Source organism: Phasianus colchicus, chromosome 5, assembly GCF_987193195.1.
Source record: "Phasianus colchicus chromosome 5, bPhaCol1.hap1.1, whole genome shotgun sequence".
NCBI lineage: Eukaryota > Metazoa > Chordata > Aves > Galliformes > Phasianidae > Phasianus > Phasianus colchicus.
In genome coordinates, this window is record NC_143440.1 from 6,658,653 (window position 1) to 6,674,079 (window position 15,427).

General features: G+C 39.0%; 1 protein-coding gene and 1 long non-coding RNA gene across 12 annotated transcripts in view; one reads left to right on the plus strand and one right to left on the minus strand.

Annotated features, from left to right (window-relative positions):
• Nucleotides 1–15,427, plus strand: part of LOC116237891 (leucine zipper protein 2-like) — a 169,964-nt gene that overhangs the window by 60,259 nt on the left and 94,278 nt on the right. The gene's annotated exons all lie outside the window — the stretch shown is intronic.
• LOC149917703 (uncharacterized) lies at nt 7,278–12,332 on the minus strand. Its single transcript, XR_016467230.1, has 3 exons — nt 12,268–12,332; nt 11,650–11,710; nt 7,278–7,612 (listed from the first exon to the last, which is right to left on the minus strand). It is a non-coding gene; the product is annotated as an uncharacterized LOC149917703 (long non-coding RNA).

Here is a 15,427-nt window from a genome sequence, read left to right on the forward strand (position 1 = left end):
TGCAAGATCCCAAATGCATCTTAAGTTATACCTTAAATTTATTCTAAAGGGAAAATAAGTTTTCTTGAATTTCCAAAATTTCATTTGCGTTAGGCATGCTTATCATCTGGAAGCACTTCTTTTGCCATCACACTATATTGGAATACTGTGATACAGCAGTAATCCAACTGGATACAAGCCTCTAACACATTGACTTGGTAAGTTACCACGCAGATATCCGAACAGCCTGTGATTTCTGTATTTGGGAAATGGGCACGTTATTTGATTGGTTTCATCATCAAGTAATTCTAGAAGAGAACTGAAGTATTTTAAGCATGAAAGATGATATAATTTAAATATAAAGTTCAAAATAATTTAAAACTATATTGTACTTAAATGCATGATACTGTAGCTGCAGCTTTCTCAGTAACACTGTTTACATGTTCTACTTGTGCTTTTGCACTGCACAAAGATAAATTTGACACCTGTGATCCTTTTCAGCTGTATATTATGATTCTATGACGAGCAGAGACTTCAGGAATAAATCAGCTGCCTGAACTCTGCAGAGTAGAAAGCCATCATTCTTTCTCACTGATTGACCTTACATCAATAACATGACTTGAATCTCAAATTTTCACAATAATGGTTAAAATCAAAATTAAGAAGCAGTATAGTAAGTTACTCAAAGTGAGGAATTATGTAAAAATTGGCCAAAATTATCAAATATCAATGGAAAACATGAAACTGTTGCTTGGATTGGTTCCCAATCTCTGGATTGGGAATGCTAGGTGTCGCAAGGTGTCTTTTTCTGGTTTTAATATCAAAGATGTCTTGGGAACTAAACTTGCAGAATCACAACAAGTATTAAAAACTATTTATCCAGACGTAGGTAATCTGATATTTTGTATCTGAGATCAAATCTTTGCTTAGAGAGGTTGTTGATGCCCCCTCCCTGGAGGCTAGGCTAAATGCTGTGAGCAACCTGGTCTAGGGGGAGGTCCCTGCTTATAGCAGGGGGGCTGGAACTAGATGATCTTAAAGGTCCCTTCCAACCCAAACCATTCTATGATTCTAAATCTTTTTTTTTTTTCTTTCTCCTAGAATTTTCGCTGTGTACGTTCTGGATTTCATTAGACACCATTTTGATTCATGCTATTGTGTAGGAATCATGTAATGTGCATCTGTAATTCGTCTAGATTGCTAAAAATAAATACAACTTGAACAGACTGGGGGGGAGGGGTGCGTCAAGTGCAAAAACAGATTTCTTGGCACTAGGGATACTTCAGGAGTAATTTAAACATTATCTGGGAATCAGAAAATTACTTGAAAAGTTAGTACTGTATATTTTATTTAAAAATTCTGTCTAAAACACCTTGAGGGAGTTTGTAGATCCATTCTCATATGAGTATGTATTGGAATTTATTCATACTACTGCTTTATTGTAAGCACGTGCCTGCCTCAGTAGTTGTGGCATCTTACTTCAGCTTCCTGCCTCTCACCTGCTGGTGTTATTTACTGTGATATAAATGTCATATAAATGTTTCAGAAAGGAAGCAAATGAATTTGCCTGAAAGCATCACAAAATTTCATTTCAGTTTGCTATGAAAAATTTTAACCAGCGAAGAGCCAGGTAGAACCAAGCTTCTTGTACACCTTAGTGTGTACTTATCAGTGTATCATTTAGTACAGAACATAATTATTTCAGCTTAGGTGCACAGCCATAAATTTTCTCCTGAAGTTGCATGGTTGTTAAGCTACATTTGGTACTATGGGGTTTCTTTGCCTGTCTTCTCAGCATCAATAAGAAGCAACTTTCTGAAATTAATTGTGTAAATCTCAGACAATTTCTGTTTAAAGAATTGTGATTATTAAACTGTAATCAAGTTTGTAGTCTTTGAAGAATAACATGGGAGTAAGGTTTAATTTGAACTTTGAGTTAGACTGATAGATCCCTATTTATGAAGTCAGACAACTTAGTAAGAGTTCTTCCTCTGCTGTACTGTCTTCATGGCAGGCTCCTGTCTTCAAGCTTGTGGCAGAGGCAGCAGAGGACAGCACATGATTTCTGTGATTTTGTAAAACAGGTTCCTAGAAATGTATTTATACCTCAGTAGGAAAGGATTAAATCTGACTTGGCAAAGAGACATGGTATAGAGTCATAGAATCATAGAATCACCAAGGTTGGAAAAGACCTCCAACATCCAGTTCAACTGTCCATGTACTACCAATATTTCCCTTCTAAATCGTGTCCCTTAGCACCTTGTCTTCACAGTCCTTGAACACCTCCAGGGACTGTGACTCCACCACCTCCCTGAGCAGCCCATTCCAGAGCCTGAACACTCTTTCAGAGAAGAAATTTTTCCTAATATCCAACCTGAATATAGATAAACAGCTTTTTCCAACATGCTTTCCTTTTTTCTACTTCAGGCTTCATCATCTTGCCACATGTCTCATTTAATTTCATGAAGATGTTTCATACTTGTTATTTTTTCCTAAACATAACAGAACATTATTGGATTGATGTACCATCCTGAGATGAAAATGTAGTTACTTGAGAATAAAAAAACCCAACCAAACAAAAAAAGGCAGATGTTTTTCCTTTGGTGGTTGAAATGATCATTTGATTTTTGGTGGATTTGTAGGGCTGTGGGGTCTGTTGTTCTGTTTTGGTTTTGTTTGCTTTGTGGAAGGTTTTCAGCCATGCTGAGGGAGGCTTTGCTGTCTGGTGGGAGGCAGAGTGTTTTACTTTCTGGATGGCTTTTATTGTTGTCAGTTATGGAATCTTTACAGAAGAAAGATTTCAGTTCCTGAAAGCTCAGTCATATACTTTTCTTCAAAGGAAATAACACAAGTGGCATGTCGAGGTCATTTAACTCCCTGAAAGCATGTTTATGAGTTAGTATAAAGACAGGATATTTCAGGCCACCACTGAAAGTTTAAGCACTTTGACTCCTATGAATCAGTGAATTTAGGTGGGAGGATTGAACTGAACTGCTCAAGTACTGCTGTTATTCCTGTCCATTGGAAACACCAGAAATATTCAGCAGTACACCTTTTGTGGATCTCTGGTGTCACCTTCCAAGCTCACTTTGGGCTCCCTTGTGTGACTTGGCCTTGTTTTCATCTACTATTTCCATACTGTTTCATCTACTATTACCATATGAATGGTCTATTAATATAAAATGCACTTAGGTTTTTAAATTCATATATAAGAAACAGAGGGAGGCCAGACAGCGAGTTTTGCTTTTACATGTATTATTCTTTATGACCTTGTTCTACACTTACTTTCAGAAAACAACACTGAATGAAATTTATTCCATGAAAGATTGTAAGCATTTTAACCTCTTGAGAGAATAATACAGTGCAGAAAAATAATAATAATCAGACATTTCACAAAAGACAGTAAAAAAACGGTGAGAATTATTCCTATTTCTATATAATTTTTTTCTGTAGATTTGGTAACGTCACTTCTATTTTTGTCATCTTTCTGCTTTCTTTTCTTTAGTCCTTTCTGCTATGTTGCTGAGCAATATCTGAGCATTCAGTAGTATTAGCAAACCAGTCAAAGTGCCCTACAGTGAATAGAATATAAACTTTTTTAGCAGTAACATTGAGCTTAGTAGGCCATTTGAAAACTGAACTATGAAACTACCTGAAAGCTAGAAGGTTAATTGGAGAACTAGAATCTGTATATACAATGGCTTGGGTTGGAAGGGACCTCAGAGATAATCTAGTTCCAACTTCCCTGCTGTGGGCAGGGTTGCCAACCAGTAGATGAGACTGCCCAGGATCCCATCCAGCCTGGCTTTGAACACTTCCGGTGATGAGGCATCCACAACTTCTCTGATCAACCTGTTCCAAACTGTGTACCCTATGAGTGAAGAATTTGTTCCTAACATCTAACCTAAACCTCCCCTCTTTCAGCTTAAGTCCATTTCCCCATGTCCTATCACCTGCTATCTGTCTACCTGCATAATAGGTTGGTCCCCTAGAGTCAAGGTGCTCTTTGATTCAGTGTTTAGTCTTAATTCTCTACATTACTATTGCAGGAAAGCTGATGTTTCTCATCATGATTCCATTCCAATACTTCTAGAATACTGTTTGGGCTGAAATAGTGAGAACGTAGTGCATAAACAGAATGGGTCAGCCATTCTCTTCATACATGATAAACTAAGAAAGCAAATGCCAGGAGGCTTTGTGGTGATTACCATGAACAGTTGCCACCTTGCACGCAAGCTCATTTATTCAAGTAGCTTTTGTTAAAAACAGGCCAAAGCATTTCATAAAAATGTGTTATAAAAACTCTGTTTACTGAGTAGGTGATATTATTTTATATTCAGACATACTCAATTCAAACTATATTCAGGCTTAGGATTTAGACCTTATTTTAAACCTGACAATCTGTTCAAATTTTCAGTTTTGGAAACTGAAATAATTTTGGTTAAATGTGAAAAATGAAGTCTTCTGTTACAATGAGTCTTAGTACTGAATTAAATTACTCATTCTTTAGGAAGTGCTCAAAGCCACACAGCAGTATGTTTGCTCTGTCTAATATATTGGGTGCACATGTGACAAATGAAAATATCAGACTTCCTGAATTTTATTCCTCTGTGTCTATAACTAGTGTGATGTCATTTTTGCATTAATGAAAACAAATGACAAATCCAAATTTAAAACTTGAAACGTTTTTGATTGAAAATTGACATATTGAGTGCAAATTTAACTGTGGAAGCAAAAGCAATAATACTAATAAATCCTTTTCCATTATCTTAGAGCATAAAGAAGGTCCTAAAAAGATGTATCCAAAGATGAAGTTTTCTGTCACTGAAGGTGTCACCAAAGCTGTCACAGTAGGTGTTAGCTTGCAGGGATTTCTCTTGGCACTATCCTCAATCAGTGCACATGGTTGAGGGATTGAAACAAAATGAGGAGACATGACAATTGTCAGTACAGTCCACACAAGAGTATGAATTGTGTCCTCGATTTTAAGGTTAAGCATATATCTTTCAAACAGTAATAAGATTTTCCTAAGCATTTCCAGTTCTGGACAAGCTGTTTCAGTTTCCTTATGCTGATTTGTTGAAATAACATTGTGAAGACATTAGAAACATTTTGATTATGGGATGGTACTGTTTTTGAATCCACAGAGTATCACTAAGCCATCCCATGAAGTATGCACATGACATGCTTGCCTCCACAGCTCTACCAGCTGAAGGGTATTTAAATAGTTTGTATGTTAAATTAATAATATATCCTCACTATGCATGGTAAAAAATAAATACCAGGTGACAGTTAAGCAATCAGAGTAGAGGTAACTGCATGGTTTTTGCTACTGACAGTAGGAAGTCAATAAAGCAGAGTACTTTGTAAACTCTTACTGAGTAGTGTGAGCTGCAGACTCAGATGAGTATGTCAGAAAATATGACACGTTTATGTAGCAATACTTGGCAGTGTCGCTCTGTGAAGTACAAAAGAATTTGAAGTGTGAATCTGTGACAGATATTTCAGGGAGAAGGTCAGCAGCTATCAAATCAATAATGCAATAGGGTTTTTCTTTATTTATTAATGAGTTCATCAAGCCAGATGGCATGAGTAATGACTACAGATATAAAGCAACTGTTATTGGTAAGAAGTGTGCTAAATTCAAGATATTCACCTTGAATATTTTGTTTGCTTATGATTTTAAAAAGTTGAACAACTGCATTATCTAAAATTCTGTGTGCTCTTGAGATTTTTTGACAAAAGAAAACAGCAAACAAACCTAAAAGCAAGCAATGAACTGTGGAATGTAGTGTTATTTACTGAATGTTTATCTTTAGCGCTGTAAATAATGTGAGAGGAAAAAAATAATTAAATCCATTGGTTTAATTGTTGAATTTCTACTGTCTTAGTGTGAAGTTGAATTCTGAAATAGTCACATAAAATCCTGGGTAATGCAGAAAAGGAGTCTGAAAAACTGATTTGTGAGTAGCTACTTCTTTACTTTGATCACTACTTTTCAAGCGAAAGTTTTCCACACGTGAAACTTTGGATATACCATGCTTCAGTGGATACTTTTGTAAACTCTTAGCATAGGTGAGTGCTGAGATACAATTTTGACTTACTGTAAATAGATGTGAATCACTGAAAATCAGTGTGGAGGGTCATTTTGACAGATTAACCATTGTATACTTACAAGAAACGACCAAAAAAAAAAAAAAAAAAAAAAGAGGTTTGAAATAGAGGGATTTTGTAAAAACTTAATTCTAAACTTAGAATTGATGATGTGCTCTGATCTGTGTGCCTACAGTCAATAGATCCATAGCTTTTTGAAGTGGGCTATTTGGCTGTAAAAAGAAACTCCCAAACCATTAATTAAGAGCATGCTATGTATTCTAATGAGGTACTTCTAAAGCAATATATAAGTTTTAATGTGCGAATGGATTATGTTCAAAAAACTTTCCTGAAAGGCAGAAATATCATGCAGCAAGAAAATGAGCTACCTATCCCTCGTGACTTGAGCATTATCATATGAGAATCACAGAATGGGTTGGGCTGGAAGGGGCCTTATGCCCATCTTGTTCCAATCCCTCTGAAATGGGCTGGTTGCCACCCACCAGATCAGGTTATGCAAGATTCCATTAGGGTGTACTGACGGCAAAATTCATTAGCAGAATGATACAAGGATCTATTTACATGTCCAATTTTCTGTGCTTCTGTTTCCTGTGTGAGAGCTGAAGAGAGAAGTTAATGATTAAGATGCTGAAGCTAACCAAGGGCAAGTGCTTGTGTGGTGAGCCACAGTATCTGCAAATAGTATGGCTTTGTACTGCTATAAAGAATATATTTAACGTATATTGGATCTTTCAACAAATCTTTCACATGTTATCAGTAGTTGCTTGGGTTTTAACATTGTCTACCAATGTAAGTAGCCCTTTTTAAACTAAGTCCAGCACAGCTGGTCAGGAAAGAACTGCATCTGCCTGCCACATGAGTACACAAGAAATGCTTGATGTTCTCTTTCTAGAGAGGTGTGGAGGCATAAAAGTGCTTTAGAAATTTAGATCACACTTAGACTTGGCAGCTAGAAGCAAAAGGGTATTGCAAAGACAAAAATCCCGCTGCTGCTTGTCTACTAGTATCTCTCAAGTAATGACATAGAGGCTGCTAGTGGTTACAGGAATACTACTCTATATTTTGAGTAAATAAAATTGTATCTTCATCATAGCGATGCTCACAGAGAAGGACAAGTACTTTGCATTCAGATGACTCCATAGCATACAGAAAATCATGTGTCACTGTAGCAAGCAAACAAATGATAGAAAAATCCACACAGGCAGTCTGCCTGTTCAGCAGCGCTCTACAGGAAGGAATGACTAATACTGCTGTTTAGTGGACTAAGTTCCTAAGTGATGTGATATTTAGGAAAGTAGACAAAGCAAGCATTTGTGAAACCCTGATGCATGGCATAATAGCATGCAAGGTTTAAATAAACAGCAGAAGTACATGAGGGTGAGAGGACAGAACAGTTGTACAAGGAAATCATCCTATTGGAGTGAATGTCACTTATAAGGAACAGTAAATACTTAAATAGAAAAGGCAATTTACCTTCCTTTCATAACACTGAGGTCTAAATCATACATCATTTCTGTACCTGCAAATGAAAGAGAAGATTTCTTATCTAGTGGAGCTGTTGTTACTCGATCAGCTTGCTTAGGCTGCAGAAATAATTATTTATCATCATAAGCAAACCCATTGAAATGTTTATCTACTAACTCACAAAATAATTTCATTATTAAAAGGGCATATCTTTTTAGTTCCATTTGAACATCTCATTTTGGTAAATAGTCCAGTCAATATCAAGACTATTGTTAGCTCTGCCATAGACCTGCTAGTCTGACCTTGAGTAAGTTATTGCACTTGTGCATGCCTTTCTTGCCCCACCTGTATTTTCTTATTTGTCTGTTAGATACAAATAATGTAGAGAGAGCTTCTTTTAATAGTATTTAGATAGTGCCTTTCATTTAAAGACCTTAATATGAAAGTCAATGTTTTGATCCTCTGGTACCACTATTATACATATAAATAATAGAAAATGATTGAATTTTAGATAGTAATGCAGAAAGAATTATCTGAACTATTAGCTTTTAGCAGTGGAACCTTTATCTTGTTTTTGTGTGTTAGAAACTATTCTTTGCCACCTGTTTGTCTGCACAGCTTGACTGTAGTGAAAACAAAATAAATTAATGGCTTTAATCTCTAAAGCTGGGAATTAACAATATATTTGTCAATGGGGCACCTCATTCCATGGGTGCTTGTGCTAAATTTGTCCAATTAGGTTTTGCTTATCTTTTGAGACAATATAAACATTGTTTATCTTAAAAGAAAAGCAAGACAAGCTAAGCTGTAATTGAAATGGCTCCCACTATGAAAAAGGAATAATTCATTAAGAGATTAAAACTCAGCATAAGTTTTCAGCACATGGTGAATCTCCTCTTGTGTTTCAATCTATTAACATTCTTTAGGACAATTACTGTCAAAGAGCACTGTTGGGTTTCTGCTATTATTTTTGTTCCTGTCATTTGGAACAAGAAAGAGTAGAAATTTTATTATACATATCTTCGTAGCTTCTTTGATATTCTCTGAACTGACAGGTGTTGTTAGATCTCATCATTTGGTACATGAAGCCCAGTCCATATTGCTGGCTACTTCTCTTCTTGTGCATGGCCATAGTTGAGCTATGCTGCTGAGATGGTTTTCTTGACATCTGTTGCGAATGTGCTTATCATTAACTTTGGCTGTGCTCAAGTATTACAACAGGTGTTGGCAATCTGCTTTACTATCCTGGGTAGCTCCTGTTTGGATTTGGAGCTCTGGGGAGGAAGTATAAGTAGAATTTCCAGATCTCTATTTATAATTGACTTAATTCTTTTATTTATTTATTTATTTATTTTACCTTGGTAACTTCAAAAACTAAATGAGTTGGATTTTTGGGCAGTCTCAAGAAGCTGTAAAAAGAAAAGGAACTCACAGCTTAGCTCCTGAAGCTTACACGTGTTACACTAACTGAAAACCACCACCTAAGATGAAACTTCACCTACAAATGAATCTTCATTTACATACTATATGGTCAGTCATCTTAGTTTTATTAACACTCATTGTTCATTGGTTTCTGAACTTCACCAAATCTTTCTCTGTAATTGATACCATCACCTTAGCAAAGTACTACTGGGGTAATTTATTCTTTTATTTCAGACTGAAAGCAGCATTTCTAATTGTTCAGAAACCTGTAAAGCTAAAATTATTTGTGGAAGAGCTCTGTGTCTATTACATACAATGCTGCAAATGTTCATTTTCATTCTCCGTTATCTGTCAGCTCAAATTAACAGCCTGTTAGTTTATCTATGATAAATGCACCGTATTTAATGCAATGGGACAGTCTCTTAATTTGGGCACCTAGCAGGGTGTCAGCTGAAATTTCCTTTAGCTGATTTAATTAAAAAAGCTCCATGTTAATCAGTTTGCAATTAAACTTTTTCAGACTTCTGTTAGTAACAAAGAATGCTTTCATTGAACAAAAATTAGTATTAGCCTGGTGATAAAATGTAATTTGCATGTTTTTATTGTAAATGTGTTAAATGGTTGATGAATTATTTAACGGTAGGTGTCTGCAGTAGATTTACAGATTTTAATGAGCTTTTCTAATTTCACTTCCCATACTAAATTATACTATTTTTTGCATGTTTATTAGTTGAGAAGGTTTCATTGGCAAAATATATTCATTGATATATTATCTCATACTAATTATGGCCTTGTTCTTTTCATAAGCAATGATTTAATCTCTCAGTGATGCAAAACAATTTTTTCCTGCAGATTATATTTAACTTTTATTTTGGTGGGGGGTTGGAAGAGATCTCAAGAGATCATTAAGTCCAACCCTCCTGCTAAAGCAGGTTCCCTACATCAGATCGTAACCCCCCTTCCCCTCCCTCTTCTTCCCCCCCCTCTCCACATCCATGAATGTTATCTTGGATGTCCAGGTGGGTCTTGAGTTTCTCCATAGGAGGAGACTCCATGGCCTCTCTGGGCAGCCTGTTCCGGTGCTCCATCAGCCTTACCGTAAAGAAGTTCTTCCATATTTTTGAATGGAACTTCCTATGTTCAAGTTTTAGGCCGTTACTCTTTGTTCTGTCACTACACACACTGAAAAGAGCCTGGCCTCATCTCTTTGCCTCTACATCCCTGTAGATATTTATAAACATTGATCAGTTCCCCTCTCAGTCTTGTTTTCTCCAGGCTGAACAGACCCATATTACTCTGCCTTTCCTCATGAAGGAGATGCTCCAGGCCCTTTATCATCTTCGTGGCCTTCAACTGGACAACTTCTAGGAGATCCCTGTCTTTTTTGAACTAGGGAGCCCAGAACTGGACACAGTAGTCTAACTGTGGCCTCACCAGGACAGAGTAGAAGGGAAGGATCACCTCCCTTGAGCTGCTGGTTGCACTCATTTTAATGCATCCCAGGATACTATTGGCCTTCTTGGCCATGAGGGTACGCTGCTGGCTCATCACCAACCTGTTGTCCACCAGGACCTCCAGGTTCTTCTCCACAGAGCTCATCTCCAGCTAGTCATCCTCTTACCTGCATGTGATTATCCCTTCCCAGGTGCAGGACTATACTCTTACTCTTGTTAAACTTGTTATCTGGTGTGCTAGTTCCTTTGTGAGGAATGAAAATGGACTTCTTCTTTTTGACTCCTATTTTTGAAGTTCACATCTGGATGTGTTTTGTGTTCATCTTCCTATAGGAAGTATTTGTGGGTACTTTTTCTAAGTTACTATCCTTCCAGCATGAAGGATATGTAACATTGCTGTGTTCGATGGAAGAGAAAGAAGTTTTGGAAGGCTGCTTCCCTGACATAGAAGTCCAGCCTTCTCCAAATCTGCCTTTCCTTTTTCAGTGAGATTGAGTGGGCTCTTCTACTTTGTAACACAAAGAGACTACAGAGTGTGAAATCATTGGTTGGTTTTATGTTCCAGTTTTGCATGTTTTTCTATACAGTAAGTGATTTGAATCTGTCTTGGCTGAAGCATGAAAAAAATATTCACTACATTGCATTTTTGGAGATTATATCTGATTTTCTTTCCTCTCTTAAAGCTTTTGTTGTATAACAGTCATATATGTTCACAAACAAGGAAACATCCTCTTTAGTGTAAATTACTTCTAATGTTGAAAAGATGCTCATTGTTAATTTTAAAGATTAAATTAAATTATAGCTTGAGTTCTTTATTATGTGAAACAAATCTATACCTAAGCTTCTATCATTTCTAATAGAGCAAATTCCAGAACCTTGCTCCCACTGGTCTGTCTAACAGAAGATTAATACCATAGTCCTAAGGTAGCATGTGATTTCATTTGTTTGTGAAAAGATGAAATATCAAGCTAATTTTGGCAATACAGTGTAGCTTTCTCCACATCCCACTTTGATATACCAGTTTAAGAAGTCAACATCTGAATTCATCCAGCCAATATGTTACAACATAATTTTGACTCAGGAAGTCAGCACTGTTCTGTTAGCATTCCATGTGTTCACAAATGATGAGAAAAGGATAAGTGAATGAAAAGAACTCAGAGAAAATTTCTGAAAGAGATGAGAACAGAACCCTGTTTCCTCTGACTGCGATTATTACCTGTGCTCCACCTGCAGTAGCATATGTTCCTCTTGAAATCAGGACAAGTACAAGGACATTGCTGAAAGAGATATAGATTAAGATAAGTTTTCTGCCTACTATTTGAAAGAACACAACTAACAGTGTGCTAAAGTGGGATATTCCAGCAGATTAACCATATGCTTCTAATGTTACTGATTTGAGTTTCAGTGTGAATTGTTTAATTGAGAATTTGAGCATGGCATAGTTTATAGTCAAGATAAATCCACTCCAGTTAGGAAACTACATGTACACATGCACCAGAGCAGGCTTTTGATTTCTATAAAGGACTAACTCTCTGCTTATATTTGTCTGAAATGTGAAGAAGTAGGCTAAGTGCATACAACGGCGTCAAAATGGGATAATTTCTGTAGCTCATACATCTGCATCTGCTCAGATTCCTTTGATTTCCTAGGTGTACAGAAATCAAATGAGGAGCTTGCTTGTAAAGCAGTTCTGAAGATCAAATCAAAGGAAATAGTACTGCTAAGATTTCCTGTCATCTCACATATCACTGCATCGCTTGGGTAAACAGGCTTCCTCGTTCAGGGTTTATAGATTTATTTATCTGGTGTGTGGTTGTTCTTAATTTAGTGTTACCTGCTTGGAGAGCCACGTTTCCTTGTTGGTTCCCACAGCTTTTGTCCATTTCCATAGTCTTTTCTTTATTTTTCCTTTTGGTCACAGAGCAGAAAGGGAGAAACATAGAATCTTAAGGTTGGATCATCTAGTCCAACTGTCCACCCATTACCATTGCTACCACAAGCCACTAAACCATATCTCGTAGCTCTTCATACAGATGCCTCTTGAACACTGCCAGGAACAGCGACTCCACCACCTTCCTGGGCAGCCATTCCAGTGCCTGACCACTCTCTGAGAGAAAAAGTTTTTCTTGTGTCTAATCTAAACCTCTTCTGGTACAACTTGTGGTCATTTCCTTAGGTTCTATTTGTTGTCTGGGACAAGAGGCCAAACCCCTCCTCATGACAACCTCCCTTCAGAAAGTTGTACAGTACTAAAATGTCTCCTCTGAGCCTCCTTTTCTCTAAACAATCCCATCTCTTTCAGCCACTCTTCATAACAGTTGTGCTCCAGACCCCTCCCCAGTTTCATTGCCCTTCTCTGCCCTTCCAGGACCTCAATGTCTTTTCTGTAGTGAGGGGCCCAAAACTGAACACAGTACTCAAGGTGCGGCCTCACCAGTGCTGAGTACAGGGGGATGATCACCTCCCTGCTCCTGCTGGCCACGCTATTTCTAATGCAGGCTAGGATGTTGTTGGCCCTCATGGCCACCTGGGCACACTGTTAGCTCATGTTCAGCCGAGCATCAACCAACACTCCCAGGTCTTTTTCCTCTTCACAGTCATCCAGCCACTCATCCTCAAGCCTATAGCGCTGCATGGGATTATTGTGGCCAAAGTGCAGATCCCAGCACTTGGCCTTGTTAAACCTCATCCCATTCACCTCAGCCCAGCAATCCAGCTTATCTAGATCCCTCTGAAGGGCCTCCCTACCCTCAGTCAGATCAACACCACCTCCCAGCTTGGTGTCATATGATCACAGAATTACTCAGGTTGGAAAAGACCTTCAAGATCATCGAGTCCAACCACGATCTAACCATACTACCCTTAACAACCCTCTGCTAAATCATGTCCCTGAGCACCACATCCAAACAGTTTTTAAACACATCCAGGAATGGTGACTCAACCACTTCCCAGGGGAGCCTATTCCAGTGCTTAACAACCCTTTCTGTAAAGAAGTGTTTCCTGATCTCCAACCTAAACTTACCCTGGCACAAGTTGAGGCCACTTCCCCTCATGCTGTCACTTGTCACCAGTGAGAAGAGACCAACTTGTAAGCATGCTGTAAGCACCTTTCAGATACTGGAAGAGAGCAATAAGGTCTCCCCTCCACCTCCTTTTCTCCAGACTAAATAGCCCCAGTTCCTTCAGTTTCTCCTCACAGAGCATATTCTCCAAGTCCTTCACAAGCCGTGTTGCCCTTCTTTGGACCTGCTCCAGCACCTCAATGTCCTTTCTGTACTGAGGTGCCCAAAACCGAACACAGTAATAGAGGTTAGGCCTTGCCAATGCCAAGTACAGGATTACTTCCATAGTCCTGCTCACCACTCCATTCTTGATACAAGCCAGGATGCCATTGGCCTTCTTGGTCACCTGGGCACACTGCTGGCTCATATTCAGCTGAATGTCCATCAGCACATCAAGGACCCTTTCCATCAGGCAGCTTTCCATCCACTCCTTCCCAAGCCTATAGGGTTGCCTGGGGTTGTTGTGATGAAAATGCAGGACCCGACACTTGGCCCTACTGAAACTCGTGCAGTTTACCTTGGCCCATCGATCCAGTCTGTCCAGGTCCCTCTGTAGTGTCCTTCTCTGCTCAGGCAGATCAACACTCCCTCCCAATCTGGTGTCATCTGCAAACTTACTGAGGGAGCACTCAATCCCCTTGTCAAGATCATTAATAAAGATGTTAAATAGAAGCAGCCCCAGTACCAAGCCCTGGGGCTTGTGACTTCTTGTGACTGGCAGCCAACTGCACTTAACTCCTTTGACCACAGCTCTTTGGGCCCGGCCATCCACCCAGTGTTTCACCCAGTTTGCCCATCCAAACTGTGGGCAGTCAGCTTCTCCATGAGAATGTTGTGGGGGCAGCATCAAAGGCCTTAATGATGTCCAGGTAGACCACATCAACAGTCTTACCCTCATCTACTAAGCGGGTCACCTTGTCATAGAATGAAATCAGGTTTGTCAGACCCAATCTACTGCTTGTAAACCCATGCTGACTGGGCCTGATCCCCTGGTTGACCTTTAATTGGTCCATGATGGCTCCCAAGATTATTCGTTCCATGACTTTCCTGGGCACTGAGGTGAAACTGATAGGTCAGTAGCTACCAGAATCATCTTTCCGGCCCTTTTTGAAGATGGGTGTCACATTTGCCAATCTCCAGTCTGCCGGGACATCCCCTGTTAGCCAGGACTGGTGAAGAATGATGGAGAGTGGCTTGGCAACCACATCCGTCAACTCCCTCATCACTCTAGGGTGCAATCTATCTGGCCCCATGGACTTGTGAGCATCCAGCTTTAGGAGCAGGTCCAAAACTATCTCATCATGGATCATGCAGGGCTTATTCTGTTCCCCATCCCTATCTACCAGCATAGGGGGCTGTGTTCCCAGGGAGTAAGAAGTCTTACTATTTAAGACTGAGACAAAGAAGGCATTAAGTACCTTATCCTGATCCTTGGTCACCAAGTTGCCCTCGGCATCCAACAATGGATGGAGATTCTCCCTAGCCCTCCTCTTGCTGTTGATGTATTTATAAAAATATTTATTGTTTTTCTTTACCTTAGTGGCCAAGTTCAGTTGTAGCTGGGCTTTGGCTTCTCTAATTTTCTCCCTGCACAGCTTCACTACATACCTGTAAGCATCATAAGTAGCTTGCTCATTCTTCCAGAGACCATAAACTTTCCTTTTGTTCTTGAGATCCAGTCAGAGGCCTCTGTTCAGCCAGTCTGACCTCCTTGCCCGTTGGCTCATCTTCCATGACTTGGGGATGGTCAGCTCCCGCACCTTTAAAATAACTTCCTTAAATTATTCCCAGCCTTCCTGGGTTCCCATGCTCTCCAAAACTACCTTTCAAGGGACCCTCTCAACCATGGTCCTAAAGAGGTTAAAGCCTGCCCTGCAGAAGTCCAAAGTGGTGGTTCTGCTGATTCCCCTCTGTGGTTCAACAAGGATCAAG